At 56.4% G+C, this 15,523-nt stretch overlaps 6 non-coding genes across 6 annotated transcripts; all 6 read right to left on the bottom strand.

The window, feature by feature from the left end:
- Positions 1 to 676: 676 nt before the first annotated feature.
- Positions 677 to 769, bottom strand: LOC133086273 (small nucleolar RNA SNORD116). Its single transcript, XR_009700032.1, has one exon. It is a non-coding gene; the product is annotated as a small nucleolar RNA SNORD116 (small nucleolar RNA).
- A 2,689-nt stretch (positions 770 to 3,458) lies between these two features.
- Positions 3,459 to 3,551, bottom strand: LOC133086274 (small nucleolar RNA SNORD116). Its single transcript, XR_009700033.1, has one exon. It is a non-coding gene; the product is annotated as a small nucleolar RNA SNORD116 (small nucleolar RNA).
- Positions 3,552 to 6,240: 2,689 nt separating this feature from the next.
- Positions 6,241 to 6,333, bottom strand: LOC133086275 (small nucleolar RNA SNORD116). Its single transcript, XR_009700034.1, has one exon. It is a non-coding gene; the product is annotated as a small nucleolar RNA SNORD116 (small nucleolar RNA).
- A 2,689-nt stretch (positions 6,334 to 9,022) lies between these two features.
- On the bottom strand, positions 9,023 to 9,115 carry LOC133086276 (small nucleolar RNA SNORD116). Its single transcript, XR_009700035.1, has one exon. It is a non-coding gene; the product is annotated as a small nucleolar RNA SNORD116 (small nucleolar RNA).
- Positions 9,116 to 11,804: 2,689 nt separating this feature from the next.
- On the bottom strand, positions 11,805 to 11,897 carry LOC133086278 (small nucleolar RNA SNORD116). Its single transcript, XR_009700037.1, has one exon. It is a non-coding gene; the product is annotated as a small nucleolar RNA SNORD116 (small nucleolar RNA).
- Positions 11,898 to 14,586: 2,689 nt separating this feature from the next.
- On the bottom strand, positions 14,587 to 14,679 carry LOC133086279 (small nucleolar RNA SNORD116). The gene has a single exon (XR_009700038.1). It is a non-coding gene; the product is annotated as a small nucleolar RNA SNORD116 (small nucleolar RNA).
- Between the last annotated feature and the right edge of the window lie 844 nt (positions 14,680 to 15,523).

Below are 15,523 nucleotides of genomic sequence, written 5' to 3' on the forward strand. Positions count from 1 at the left end.
CATCCCACGACATTACATAGGACGTGTCCTCATGATACCTTAACTTTCTCTCCAGGCCCCCAGCCACCACACAGGCTTAAATGCTGCACTCGATTCTCAGCCCACTCCACGATGATCCACTTAGCACCAACAGTGTGCCGGCAGCTTCAGCAGAGGAGCTGAAAGGGGCAGCCCCGAGGCCTAGTCCATCGGCCCCCTTCTGCCATCGCTCAACTCCAGCCCACCCCCGCTCACTGCTCCAGCCCCACCGGGCACTCAGGAACCTCACCACACCACACACAACATCAGAGAGGGCCACAGGCCTGGCCTGAGGCTCCAGGCTCCAACCAGGGAAGCTTGCTCATTTTGGCTTCCAGAATCAACCTCCGAAGCGGCATGCACAAAGCGTGATCCTGCCCAAAACACACCTCTCCAAGCTGCAAGCTCACTGGGCCTCCACCAGCACACGCTCCGACTCTGAAGACTAGCAGGAGAGCCTGCCCTCTTGTATTCCCTCAGCGGTCTTTTAGCAGGGACCGGGGATTCATAGATGACCCAGCTTATGGGCAGACACGGTCGACCCTCACACAGGAGTCCCTCCAATGCTGGAGCCCTTAGTGGTGTTTGCATGCCTGTCAGCAGGGGACGTCGGCCCTCACTCCTAACTGTCCCATACCCCCGAGAGAGGAAACGTGCTGGACCTCAGTTTCGATGAGGAGACGGTAGAGCGTTCTCACTCATTTTGTTCAGATTTTCCAAGGAATGCATACAAGGGTGTCATCATCGATCCAAGCACATGCTGGGACGCTGCAGAACACAAACGGGCAGGCCGTGGGGCTCTGCAGAGGAGCCATGACCCGGAAGTACTCCAAAAGCCTGGGGAATCCACAGTCTTCAGGCCACTCGGCAAGACCAACAATCAATCCACTCTTGCAGCCACTGGGCCCATCTGATGAAAACCTAATATCCAATGGCACATTTTCGTATGGGTGAATGCCTACCGTCCTGAGTTATCCAGAGCCACGCTCAGCAATGTGCGCCCGCCCCACTTTTTCCAGTTCTCCTTAGGACATCCAGTCATCAGACAACGCGAAGGTCTTCTTGTCTTTGCCGACGGCCAGCCTTGCCCTGCAGCTGCACCTGAGAAGGGGACAGAAATCATGCAGGCTTCTGAATTGCACCACGGTTCAGAGAACATGATTCTTGCGAACACTTACCTTGCCGTGAGCCCAGAACCTGCTTTCCAAGTAACACTATCCATTACCGAAAACAGATTGCGTGTCTCACAACATGACTGGAGGAAGTTAGGCACGTACATTGGTTGGTGTGTCAGACACTGTATCTGTGTATTCACGTGAGTGGGCGTGTGTGACTGTGACTGCGCACGAGGATGCGCTTGTGGGTTCCTGTGTGTGGCGCTGAATACGCGTCTTGGGCTCTGGGTGTCGCTGTGGCCCTCTGCAGACACCTCCAACAGTAAATGCCATAGTTTATACACAGCACCCTGGTTGGACCCCCAATTGAAAGGAGAAAGACCCCTGTCAGCTTCAAGAGGCCGCATGCGAAGTTTAACCCCCAGGGGCTGCTGAAATAGGTCACAGACTCCCGCTCTCCCACAGCCACGCCTTCTGACCAAAGCACAAAGACTGGACGAGACCTGCCTCCCGGCCGTGGGTGTCCCATCTACGTGGACCTGGAGACCCTGCCACCTACAAGCACATCTGATGTGTCCTTGGGGTCACTCCCAGCGCTCCCAGAAGCAAGGGAACCTCCCATGGGGGGCCTGCCTCCGACCTGCAGTTGCCTACAGGCAAGATGCAGCCCGGCACTACTCAAGGGGCTAACGAACTTCGGCCCAAGTGCCTCTTCTCACCAACTAGACCATATCACTTTCCGTGACCCCGTGGGAATGCCCACAACGGGAAGTGTTGGGCTTCAGCAACCATGACACAGGTTGGGACCTGACAGCGGAAATTAGGCCACCTTCCCGGCCACGTATCGGCAAGCTTCCAACTGGCAGGTTTCACGGCCCAGACCACTGAGGAAACGCTCAAACGCTTCACAGCCTCGTCCTAAGTGCCCTCCTGCTGCCTGCAGGGCGACTCAACCCTACTTGAAGCCACAGACATCATGCGAACAGGGGGACACTGAACACCAGGGAAGACAGACCGCAAGCCTGTCTGCTTTGATGAGGCCCACGGCACCTCATGCATCCTGGCAATTCTCCACTGCCACAGCGACACTACCGAGGAACTCACAGTGATCAAAGGCACTGTCCCCGAGGACCACAGACAGACTTTCAATGGAAGACCTCTGCCATGCGAGGGGACTTGGAAGCCTGAAAGGGAAAGGTGGTTGGCCACGGCAGGGCACCTGGCAGGGCAACAGTGTCCCCATCTCTTCCCGGCCAATGGACTGCTCCGGATAAAGCTCTGGCTCTTCGAACGGCCTGCATGCCACATGGGCCGGCCGCGTCATGCCCTCCTGGAGAAACACTATCGCTTTGCACATTCCCAAAAGAAGGAACAAAACGACCAAAGGGCTTGTTCACGTAACTCACCTACCCCCAAGGAGGCCGGCACAGATGCCTCAGCATGTCCATCTTCTCTACGTCCCGCAAGACACCCGTGTGGAGTCACTCCTCCGGAAATGGGATCGCAACTCTACACAGGTTACCTACCTCACTACAACCTCATGAACTGCCAAAGCCATCCCCTCCATAGGCAGCTGATGCCAGCCCTTCACGAACAAGACACATCCTCGGGAAGCTGAGGCCAGCGCCTGCAACACAATGATGACAGCCCATCCCACGACATTACATAGGACGTGTCCTCATGATACCTTAACTTTCTCTCCAGGCCCCCAGCCACCACACAGGCTTAAATGCTGCACTCGATTCTCAGCCCACTCCACGATGATCCACTTAGCACCAACAGTGTGCCGGCAGCTTCAGCAGAGGAGCTGAAAGGGGCAGCCCCGAGGCCTAGTCCATCGGCCCCCTTCTGCCATCGCTCAACTCCAGCCCACCCCCGCTCACTGCTCCAGCCCCACCGGGCACTCAGGAACCTCACCACACCACACACAACATCAGAGAGGGCCACAGGCCTGGCCTGAGGCTCCAGGCTCCAACCAGGGAAGCTTGCTCATTTTGGCTTCCAGAATCAACCTCCGAAGCGGCATGCACAAAGCGTGATCCTGCCCAAAACACACCTCTCCAAGCTGCAAGCTCACTGGGCCTCCACCAGCACACGCTCCGACTCTGAAGACTAGCAGGAGAGCCTGCCCTCTTGTATTCCCTCAGCGGTCTTTTAGCAGGGACCGGGGATTCATAGATGACCCAGCTTATGGGCAGACACGGTCGACCCTCACACAGGAGTCCCTCCAATGCTGGAGCCCTTAGTGGTGTTTGCATGCCTGTCAGCAGGGGACGTCGGCCCTCACTCCTAACTGTCCCATACCCCCGAGAGAGGAAACGTGCTGGACCTCAGTTTCGATGAGGAGACGGTAGAGCGTTCTCACTCATTTTGTTCAGATTTTCCAAGGAATGCATACAAGGGTGTCATCATCGATCCAAGCACATGCTGGGACGCTGCAGAACACAAACGGGCAGGCCGTGGGGCTCTGCAGAGGAGCCATGACCCGGAAGTACTCCAAAAGCCTGGGGAATCCACAGTCTTCAGGCCACTCGGCAAGACCAACAATCAATCCACTCTTGCAGCCACTGGGCCCATCTGATGAAAACCTAATATCCAATGGCACATTTTCGTATGGGTGAATGCCTACCGTCCTGAGTTATCCAGAGCCACGCTCAGCAATGTGCGCCCGCCCCACTTTTTCCAGTTCTCCTTAGGACATCCAGTCATCAGACAACGCGAAGGTCTTCTTGTCTTTGCCGACGGCCAGCCTTGCCCTGCAGCTGCACCTGAGAAGGGGACAGAAATCATGCAGGCTTCTGAATTGCACCACGGTTCAGAGAACATGATTCTTGTGAACACTTACCTTGCCGTGAGCCCAGAACCTGCTTTCCAAGTAACACTATCCATTACCGAAAACTGATTGCGTGTCTCACAGCATGACTGGAGGAAGTTAGGCACGTACATTGGTCGGTGTGTCAGACACTGTATCTGTGTATTCACGTGAGTGGGCGTGTGTGACTGTGACTGCGCACGAGGATGCGCTTGTGGGTTCCTGTGTGTGGCGCTGAATACGCGTCTTGGGCTCTGGGTGTCGCTGTGGCCCTCTGCAGACACCTCCAACAGTAAACGCCATAGTTTATACACAGCACCCTGGTTGGACCCCCAACTGAAAGGAGAAAGACCCCTGTCAGCTTCAAGAGGCCGCATGCGAAGTTTAACCCCCAGGGGCTGCTGAAATGGGTCACAGACTCCCGCTCTCCCACAGCCACGCCTTCTGACCAAAGCACAAAGACTGGACGAGACCTGCCTCCCGGCCGTGGGTGTCCCATCTACGTGGACCTGGAGACCCTGCCACCTACAAGCACATCTGATGTGCCCTTGGGGTCACTCCCAGCGCTCCCAGAAGCAAGGGAACCTCCCATGGGGGGCCTGCCTCCGACCTGCAGTTGCCTACAGGCAAGATGCAGCCCGGCACTACTCAAGGGGCTAACGAACTTCGGCCCAAGTGCCTCTTCTCACCAACTAGACCATATCACTTTCCGTGACCCCGTGGGAATGCCCACAACGGGAAGTGTTGGGCTTCAGCAACCATGACACAGGTTGGGACCTGACAGCGGAAATTAGGCCACCTTCCCGGCCACGTATCGGCAAGCTTCCAACTGGCAGGTTTCGCGGCCCAGACCACTGAGGAAGCGCTCAAACGCTTCACAGCCTCGTCCTAAGTGCCCTCCTGCTGCCTGCAGGGCGACTCAACCCTACTTGAAGCCACAGACATCATGTGAACAGGGGGACACTGAACACCAGGGAAGACAGACCGCAAGCCTGTCTGCTTTGATGAGGCCCACGGCACCGCATGCATCCTGGCAATTCTCCACTGCCACAGCGACACTACCGAGGAACTCACAGTGATCAAAGGCACTGTCCCCGAGGACCACAGACAGACTTTCAATGGAAGACCTCTGCCATGCGAGGGGACTTGGAAGCCTGAAAGGGAAAGGTGGTTGGCCACGGCAGGGCACCTGGCAGGGCAACAGTGTCCCCATCTCTTCCCGGCCAATGGACTGCTCCGGATAAAGCTCTGGCTCTTCAAACGGCCTGCATGCCACATGGGCCGGCCGCATCATGCCCTCCTGGAGAAACACTATCGCTTTGCACATTCCCAAAAGAAGGAACAAAACGACCAAAGGGCTTGTTCACGTAACTCACCTACCCCCAAGGAGGCCGGCACAGATGCCTCAGCATGTCCATCTTCTCTACGTCCCGCAAGACACCCGTGTGGAGTCACTCCTCCGGAAATGGGATCGCAACTCTACACAGGTTACCTACCTCACTACAACCTCATGAACTGCCAAAGCCATCCCCTCCATAGGCAGCTGATGCCAGCCCTTCACGAACAAGACACATCCTCGGGAAGCTGAGGCCAGCGCCTGCAACACAATGATGACAGCCCATCCCACGACATTACATAGGACGTGTCCTCATGATACCTTAACTTTCTCTCCAGGCCCCCAGCCACCACACAGGCTTAAATGCTGCACTCGATTCTCAGCCCACTCCACGATGATCCACTTAGCACCAACAGTGTGCCGGCAGCTTCAGCAGAGGAGCTGAAAGGGGCAGCCCCGAGGCCTAGTCCATCGGCGCCCTTCTGCGATCGCTCAACTCCAGCCCACCCCCGCTCACTGCTCCAGCCCCACCGGGCACTCAGGAACCTCACCACACCACACACAACATCAGAGAGGGCCACAGGCCTGGCCTGAGGCTCCAGGCTCCAACCAGGGAAGCTTGCTCATTTTGGCTTCCAGAATCAACCTCCGAAGCGGCATGCACAAAGCGTGATCCTGCCCAAAACACACCTCTCCAAGCTGCAAGCTCACTGGGCCTCCACCAGCACACGCTCCGACTCTGAAGACTAGCAGGAGAGCCTGCCCTCTTGTATTCCCTCAGCGGTCTTTTAGCAGGGACCGGGGATTCATAGATGACCCAGCTTATGGGCAGACACGGTCGACCCTCACACAGGAGTCCCTCCAATGCTGGAGCCCTTAGTGGTGTTTGCATGCCTGTCAGCAGGGGACGTCGGCCCTCACTCCTAACTGTCCCATACCCCCGAGAGAGGAAACGTGCTGGACCTCAGTTTCGATGAGGAGACGGTAGAGCGTTCTCACTCATTTTGTTCAGATTTTCCAAGGAATGCATACAAGGGTGTCATCATCGATCCAAGCACATGCTGGGACGCTGCAGAACACAAACGGGCAGGCCGTGGGGCTCTGCAGAGGAGCCATGACCCGGAAGTACTCCAAAAGCCTGGGGAATCCACAGTCTTCAGGCCACTCGGCAAGACCAACAATCAATCCACTCTTGCAGCCACTGGGCCCATCTGATGAAAACCTAATATCCAATGGCACATTTTCGTATGGGTGAATGCCTACCGTCCTGAGTTATCCAGAGCCACGCTCAGCAATGTGCGCCCGCCCCACTTTTTCCAGTTCTCCTTAGGACATCCAGTCATCAGACAACGCGAAGGTCTTCTTGTCTTTGCCGACGGCCAGCCTTGCCCTGCAGCTGCACCTGAGAAGGGGACAGAAATCATGCAGGCTTCTGAATTGCACCACGGTTCAGAGAACATGATTCTTGCGAACACTTACCTTGCCGTGAGCCCAGAACCTGCTTTCCAAGTAACACTATCCATTACCGAAAACTGATTGCGTGTCTCACAACATGACTGTAGGAAGTTAGGCACGTACATTGGTTGGTGTGTCAGACACTGTATCTGTGTATTCACGTGAGTGGGCGTGTGTGACTGTGACTGCGCACGAGGATGCGCTTGTGGGTTCCTGTGTGTGGCGTTGAATACGCGTCTTGGGCTCTGGGTGTCGCTGTGGCCCTCTGCAGACACCTCCAACAGTAAATGCCATAGTTTATACACAGCACCCTGGTTGGACCCCCAACTGAAAGGAGAAAGACCCCTGTCAGCTTCAAGAGGCCGCATGCGAAGTTTAACCCCCAGGGGCTGCTGAAATAGGTCACAGACTCCAGCTCTCCCACAGCCATGCCTTCTGACCAAAGCACAAAGACTGGACGAGACCTGCCTCCCGGCCGTGGGTGTCCCATCTACGTGGACCTGGAGACCCTGCCACCTACAAGCACATCTGATGTGCCCTTGGGGTCACTCCCAGCGCTCCCAGAAGCAAGGGAACCTCCCATGGGGGGCCTGCCTCCGACCTGCAGTTGCCTACAGGCAAGATGCAGCCCGGCACTACTCAAGGGGCTAACGAACTTCGGCCCAAGTGCCTCTTCTCACCAACTAGACCATATCACTTTCCGTGACCCAGTGGGAATGCCCACAACGGGAAGTGTTGGGCTTCAGCAACCATGACACAGGTTGGGACCTGACAGCGGAAATTAGGCCACCTTCCCGGCCACGTATCGGCAAGCTTCCAACTGGCAGGTTTCACGGCCCAGACCACTGAGGAAACGCTCAAACGCTTCACAGCCTCGTCCTAAGTGCCCTCCTGCTGCCTGCAGGGCGACTCAACCCTACTTGAAGCCACAGACATCATGCGAACAGGGGGACACTGAACACCAGGGAAGACAGACCGCAAGCCTGTCTGCTTTGATGAGGCCCACGGCACCTCATGCATCCTGGCAATTCTCCACTGCCACAGCGACACTACCGAGGAACTCACAGTGATCAAAGGCACTGTCCCCGAGGACCACAGACAGACTTTCAATGGAAGACCTCTGCCATGCGAGGGGACTTGGAAGCCTGAAAGGGAAAGGTGGTTGGCCACGGCAGGGCACCTGGCAGGGCAACAGTGTCCCCATCTCTTCCCGGCCAATGGACTGCTCCGGATAAAGCTCTGGCTCTTCGAACGGCCTGCATGCCACATGGGCCGGCCGCGTCATGCCCTCCTGGAGAAACACTATCGCTTTGCACATTCCCAAAAGAAGGAACAAAACGACCAAAGGGCTTGTTCACGTAACTCACCTACCCCCAAGGAGGCCGGCACAGATGCCTCAGCATGTCCATCTTCTCTACGTCCCGCAAGACACCCGTGTGGAGTCACTCCTCCGGAAATGGGATCGCAACTCTACACAGGTTACCTACCTCACTACAACCTCATGAACTGCCAAAGCCATCCCCTCCATAGGCAGCTGATGCCAGCCCTTCACGAACAAGACACATCCTCGGGAAGCTGAGGCCAGCGCCTGCAACACAATGATGACAGCCCATCCCACGACATTACATAGGACGTGTCCTCATGATACCTTAACTTTCTCTCCAGGCCCCCAGCCACCACACAGGCTTAAATGCTGCACTCGATTCTCAGCCCACTCCACGATGATCCACTTAGCACCAACAGTGTGCCGGCAGCTTCAGCAGAGGAGCTGAAAGGGGCAGCCCCGAGGCCTAGTCCATCGGCGCCCTTCTGCCATCGCTCAACTCCAGCCCACCCCCGCTCACTGCTCCAGCCCCACCGGGCACTCAGGAACCTCACCACACCACACACAACATCAGAGAGGGCCACAGGCCTGGCCTGAGGCTCCAGGCTCCAACCAGGGAAGCTTGCTCATTTTGGCTTCCAGAATCAACCTCCGAAGCGGCATGCACAAAGCGTGATCCTGCCCAAAACACACCTCTCCAAGCTGCAAGCTCACTGGGCCTCCACCAGCACACGCTCCGACTCTGAAGACTAGCAGGAGAGCCTGCCCTCTTGTATTCCCTCAGCGGTCTTTTAGCAGGGCCCGGTGATGCATAGATGACCCAGCTTATGGGCAGACACGGTCGACCCTCACACAGGAGTCCCTCCAATGCTGGAGCCCTTAGTGGTGTTTGCATGCCTGTCAGCAGGGGACGTCGGCCCTCACTCCTAACTGTCCCATACCCCCGAGAGAGGAAACGTGCTGGACCTCAGTTTCGATGAGGAGACGGTAGAGCGTTCTCACTCATTTTGTTCAGATTTTCCAAGGAATGCATACAAGGGTGTCATCATCGATCCAAGCACATGCTGGGACGCTGCAGAACACAAACGGGCAGGCCGTGGGGCTCTGCAGAGGAGCCATGACCCGGAAGTACTCCAAAAGCCTGGGGAATCCACAGTCTTCAGGCCACTCGGCAAGACCAACAATCAATCCACTCTTGCAGCCACTGGGCCCATCTGATGAAAACCTAATATCCAATGGCACATTTTCGTATGGGTGAATGCCTACCGTCCTGAGTTATCCAGAGCCACGCTCAGCAATGTGCGCCCGCCCCACTTTTTCCAGTTCTCCTTAGGACATCCAGTCATCAGACAACGCGAAGGTCTTCTTGTCTTTGCCGACGGCCAGCCTTGCCCTGCAGCTGCACCTGAGAAGGGGACAGAAATCATGCAGGCTTCTGAATTGCACCACGGTTCAGAGAACATGATTCTTGCGAACACTTACCTTGCCGTGAGCCCAGAACCTGCTTTCCAAGTAACACTATCCATTACCGAAAACTGATTGCGTGCCTCACAACATGACTGGAGGAAGTTAGGCACGTACATTGGTCGGTGTGTCAGACACTGTATCTGTGTATTCACGTGAGTGGGCGTGTGTGACTGTGACTGCGCACGAGGATGCGCTTGTGGGTTCCTGTGTGTGGCGCTGAATACGCGTCTTGGGCTCTGGGTGTCGCTGTGGCCCTCTGCAGACACCTCCAACAGTAAATGCCATAGTTTATACACAGCACCCTGGTTGGACCCCCAACTGAAAGGAGAAAGACCCCTGTCAGCTTCAAGAGGCCGCATGCGAAGTTTAACCCCCAGGGGCTGCTGAAATAGGTCACAGACTCCCGCTCTCCCACAGCCACGCCTTCTGACCAAAGCACAAAGACTGGACGAGACCTGCCTCCCGGCCGTGGGTGTCCCATCTACGTGGACCTGGAGACCCTGCCACCTACAAGCACATCTGATGTGCCCTTGGGGTCACTCCCAGCGCTCCCAGAAGCAAGGGAACCTCCCATGGGGGGCCTGCCTCCGACCTGCAGTTGCCTACAGGCAAGATGCAGCCCGGCACTACTCAAGGGGCTAACGAACTTCGGCCCAAGTGCCTCTTCTCACCAACTAGACCATATCACTTTCCGTGACCCCGTGGGAATGCCCACAACGGGAAGTGTTGGGCTTCAGCAACCATGACACAGGTTGGGACCTGACAGCGGAAATTAGGCCACCTTCCCGGCCACGTATCGGCAAGCTTCCAACTGGCAGGTTTCGCGGCCCAGACCACTGAGGAAACGCTCAAACGCTTCACAGCCTCGTCCTAAGTGCCCTCCTGCTGCCTGCAGGGCGACTCAACCCTACTTGAAGCCACAGACATCATGCGAACAGGGGGACACTGAACACCAGGGAAGACAGACCGCAAGCCTGTCTGCTTTGATGAGGCCCACGGCACCTCATGCATCCTGGCAATTCTCCACTGCCACAGCGACACTACCGAGGAACTCACAGTGATCAAAGGCACTGTCCCCGAGGACCACAGACAGACTTTCAATGGAAGACCTCTGCCATGCGAGGGGACTTGGAAGCCTGAAAGGGAAAGGTGGTTGGCCACGGCAGGGCACCTGGCAGGGCAACAGTGTCCCCATCTCTTCCCGGCCAATGGACTGCTCCGGATAAAGCTCTGGCTCTTCGAACGGCCTGCATGCCACATGGGCCGGCCGCGTCATGCCCTCCTGGAGAAACACTATCGCTTTGCACATTCCCAAAAGAAGGAACAAAACGACCAAAGGGCTTGTTCACGTAACTCACCTACCCCCAAGGAGGCCGGCACAGATGCCTCAGCATGTCCATCTTCTCTACGTCCCGCAAGACACCCGTGTGGAGTCACTCCTCCGGAAATGGGATCGCAACTCTACACAGGTTACCTACCTCACTACAACCTCATGAACTGCCAAAGCCATCCCCTCCATAGGCAGCTGATGCCAGCCCTTCACGAACAAGACACATCCTCGGGAAGCTGAGGCCAGCGCCTGCAACACAATGATGACAGCCCATCCCACGACATTACATAGGACGTGTCCTCATGATACCTTAACTTTCTCTCCAGGCCCCCAGCCACCACACAGGCTTAAATGCTGCACTCGATTCTCAGCCCACTCCACGATGATCCACTTAGCACCAACAGTGTGCCGGCAGCTTCAGCAGAGGAGCTGAAAGGGGCAGCCCCGAGGCCTAGTCCATCGGCCCCCTTCTGCCATCGCTCAACTCCAGCCCACCCCCGCTCACTGCTCCAGCCCCACCGGGCACTCAGGAACCTCACCACACCACACACAACATCAGAGAGGGCCACAGGCCTGGCCTGAGGCTCCAGGCTCCAACCAGGGAAGCTTGCTCATTTTGGCTTCCAGAATCAACCTCCGAAGCGGCATGCACAAAGCGTGATCCTGCCCAAAACACACCTCTCCAAGCTGCAAGCTCACTGGGCCTCCACCAGCACACGCTCCGACTCTGAAGACTAGCAGGAGAGCCTGCCCTCTTGTATTCCCTCAGTGGTCTTTTAGCAGGGACCGGGGATTCATAGATGACCCAGCTTATGGGCAGACACGGTCGACCCTCACACAGGAGTCCCTCCAATGCTGGAGCCCTTAGTGGTGTTTGCATGCCTGTCAGCAGGGGACGTCGGCCCTCACTCCTAACTGTCCCATACCCCCGAGAGAGGAAACGTGCTGGACCTCAGTTTCGATGAGGAGACGGTAGAGCGTTCTCACTCATTTTGTTCAGATTTTCCAAGGAATGCATACAAGGGTGTCATCATCGATCCAAGCACATGCTGGGACGCTGCAGAACACAAACGGGCAGGCCGTGGGGCTCTGCAGAGGAGCCATGACCCGGAAGTACTCCAAAAGCCTGGGGAATCCACAGTCTTCAGGCCACTCAGCAAGACCAACAATCAATCCACTCTTGCAGCCACTGGGCCCATCTGATGAAAACCTAATATCCAATGGCACATTTTCGTATGGGTGAATGCCTACCGTCCTGAGTTATCCAGAGCCACGCTCAGCAATGTGCGCCCGCCCCACTTTTTCCAGTTCTCCTTAGGACATCCAGTCATCAGACAACGCGAAGGTCTTCTTGTCTTTGCCGACGGCCAGCCTTGCCCTGCAGCTGCACCTGAGAAGGGGACAGAAATCATGCAGGCTTCTGAATTGCACCACGGTTCAGAGAACATGATTCTTGCGAACACTTACCTTGCCGTGAGCCCAGAACCTGCTTTCCAAGTAACACTATCCATTACCGAAAACTGATTGCGTGTCTCACAGCATGACTGGAGGAAGTTAGGCACGTACATTGGTCGGTGTGTCAGACACTGTATCTGTGTATTCACGTGAGTGGGCGTGTGTGACTGTGACTGCGCATGAGGATGCGCTTGTGGTTTCCTGTGTGTGGCGCTGAATACGCGTCTTGGTCTCTGGGTGTCGCTGTGGCCCTCTGCAGACACCTCCAACAGTAAATGCCATAGTTTATACACAGCACCCTGGTTGGACCCCCAACTGAAAGGAGAAAGACCCCTGTCAGCTTCAAGAGGCCGCATGCGAAGTTTAACCCCCAGGGGCTGCTGAAATGGGTCACAGACTCCCGCTCTCCCACAGCCACGCCTTCTGACCAAAGCACAAAGACTGGACGAGACCTGCCTCCCGGCCGTGGGTGTCCCATCTACGTGGACCTGGAGACCCTGCCACCTACAAGCACATCTGATGTGCCCTTGGGGTCACTCCCAGCGCTCCCAGAAGCAAGGGAACCTCCCATGGGGGGCCTGCCTCCGACCTGCAGTTGCCTACAGGCAAGATGCAGCCCGGCACTACTCAAGGGGCTAACGAACTTCGGCCCAAGTGGTTCTTCTCACCAACTAGACCATATCACTTTCCGTGACCCCGTGGGAATGCCCACAACGGGAAGTGTTGGGCTTCAGCAACCATGACACAGGTTGGGACCTGACAGCGGAAATTAGGCCACCTTCCCGGCCACGTATCGGCAAGCTTCCAACTGGCAGGTTTCACGGCCCAGACCACTGAGGAAACGCTCAAACGCTTCACAGCCTCGTCCTAAGTGCCCTCCTGCTGCCTGCAGGGCGACTCAACCCTACTTGAAGCCACAGACATCATGCGAACAGGGGGACACTGAACACCAGGGAAGACAGACCGCAAGCCTGTCTGCTTTGATGAGGCCCACGGCACCGCATGCATCCTGGCAATTCTCCACTGCCACAGCGACACTACCGAGGAACTCACAGTGATCAAAGGCACTGTCCCCGAGGACCACAGACAGACTTTCAATGGAAGACCTCTGCCATGCGAGGGGACTTGGAAGCCTGAAAGGGAAAGATGGTTGGCCACGGCAGGGCACCTGGCAGGGCAACAGTGTCCCCATCTCTTCCCGGCCAATGGACTGCTCCGGATAAAGCTCTGGCTCTTCGAACGGCCTGCATGCCACATGGGCCGGCCGCGTCATGCCCTCCTGGAGAAACACTATCGCTTTGCACATTCCCAAAAGAAGGAACAAAACGACCAAAGGGCTTGTTCACGTAACTCACCTACCCCCAAGGAGGCCGGCACAGATGCCTCAGCATGTCCATCTTCTCTACGTCCCGCAAGACACCCGTGTGGAGTCACTCCTCCGGAAATGGGATCGCAACTCTACACAGGTTACCTACCTCACTACAACCTCATGAACTGCCAAAGCCATCCCCTCCATAGGCAGCTGATGCCAGCCCTTCACGAACAAGACACATCCTCGGGAAGCTGAGGCCAGCGCCTGCAACACAATGATGACAGCCCATCCCACGACATTACATAGGACGTGTCCTCATGATACCTTAACTTTCTCTCCAGGCCCCCAGCCACCACACAGGCTTAAATGCTGCACTCGATTCTCAGCCCACTCCACGATGATCCACTTAGCACCAACAGTGTGCCGGCAGCTTCAGCAGAGGAGCTGAAAGGGGCAGCCCCGAGGCCTAGTCCATCGGCCCCCTTCTGCCATCGCTCAACTCCAGCCCACCCCCGCTCACTGCTCCAGCCCCACCGGGCACTCAGGAACCTCACCACACCACACACAACATCAGAGAGGGCCACAGGCCTGGCCTGAGGCTCCAGGCTCCAACCAGGGAAGCTTGCTCATTTTGGCTTCCAGAATCAACCTCCGAAGCGGCATGCACAAAGCGTGATCCTGCCCAAAACACACCTCTCCAAGCTGCAAGCTCACTGGGCCTCCACCAGCACACGCTCCGACTCTGAAGACTAGCAGGAGAGCCTGCCCTCTTGTATTCCCTCAGCGGTCTTTTAGCAGGGACCGGGGATTCATAGATGACCCAGCTTATGGGAAGACACGGTCGACCCTCACACAGGAGTCCCTCCAATGCTGGAGCCCTTAGTGGTGTTTGCATGCCTGTCAGCAGGGGACGTCGGCCCTCACTCCTAACTGTCCCATACCCCCGAGAGAGGAAACGTGCTGGACCTCAGTTTCGATGAGGAGACGGTAGAGCGTTCTCACTCATTTTGTTCAGATTTTCCAAGGAATGCATACAAGGGTGTCATCATCGATCCAAGCACATGCTGGGACGCTGCAGAACACAAACGGGCAGGCCGTGGGGCTCTGCAGAGGAGCCATGACCCGGAAGTACTCCAAAAGCCTGGGGAATCCACAGTCTTCAGGCCACTCGGCAAGACCAACAATCAATCCACTCTTGCAGCCACTGGGCCCATCTGATGAAAACCTAATATCCAATGGCACATTTTCGTATGGGTGAATGCCTACCGTCCTGAGTTATCCAGAGCCACGCTCAGCAATGTGCGCCCGCCCCACTTTTTCCAGTTCTCCTTAGGACATCCAGTCATCAGACAACGCGAAGGTCTTCTTGTCTTTGCCGACGGCCAGCCTTGCCCTGCAGCTGCACCTGAGAAGGGGACAGAAATCATGCAGGCTTCTGAATTGCACCACGGTTCAGAGAACATGATTCTTGCGAACACTTACCTTGCCGTGAGCCCAGAACCTGCTTTCCAAGTAACACTATCCATTACCGAAAACTGATTGCGTGTCTCACAGCATGACTGGAGGAAGTTAGGCACGTACATTGGTCGGTGTGTCAGACACTGTATCTGTGTATTCACGTGAGTGGGCGTGTGTGACTGTGACTGCGCACGAGGATGCGCTTGTGGGTTCCTGTGTGTGGCGCTGAATACGCGTCTTGGTCTCTGGGTGTCGCTGTGGCCCTCTGCAGACACCTCCAACAGTAAACGCCATAGTTTATACACAGCACCCTGGTTGGACCCCCAACTGAAAGGAGAAAGACCCCTGTCAGCTTCAAGAGGCCGCATGCGAAGTTTAACCCCCAGGGGCTGCTGAAATGGGTCACAGACTCCCGCTCTCCCACAGCCACGCCTTCTGACC

This window comes from Eubalaena glacialis, chromosome 2 (genome assembly GCF_028564815.1).
Source record: "Eubalaena glacialis isolate mEubGla1 chromosome 2, mEubGla1.1.hap2.+ XY, whole genome shotgun sequence".
In the NCBI taxonomy this organism is placed as follows: Eukaryota; Metazoa; Chordata; class Mammalia; order Artiodactyla; family Balaenidae; genus Eubalaena; species Eubalaena glacialis.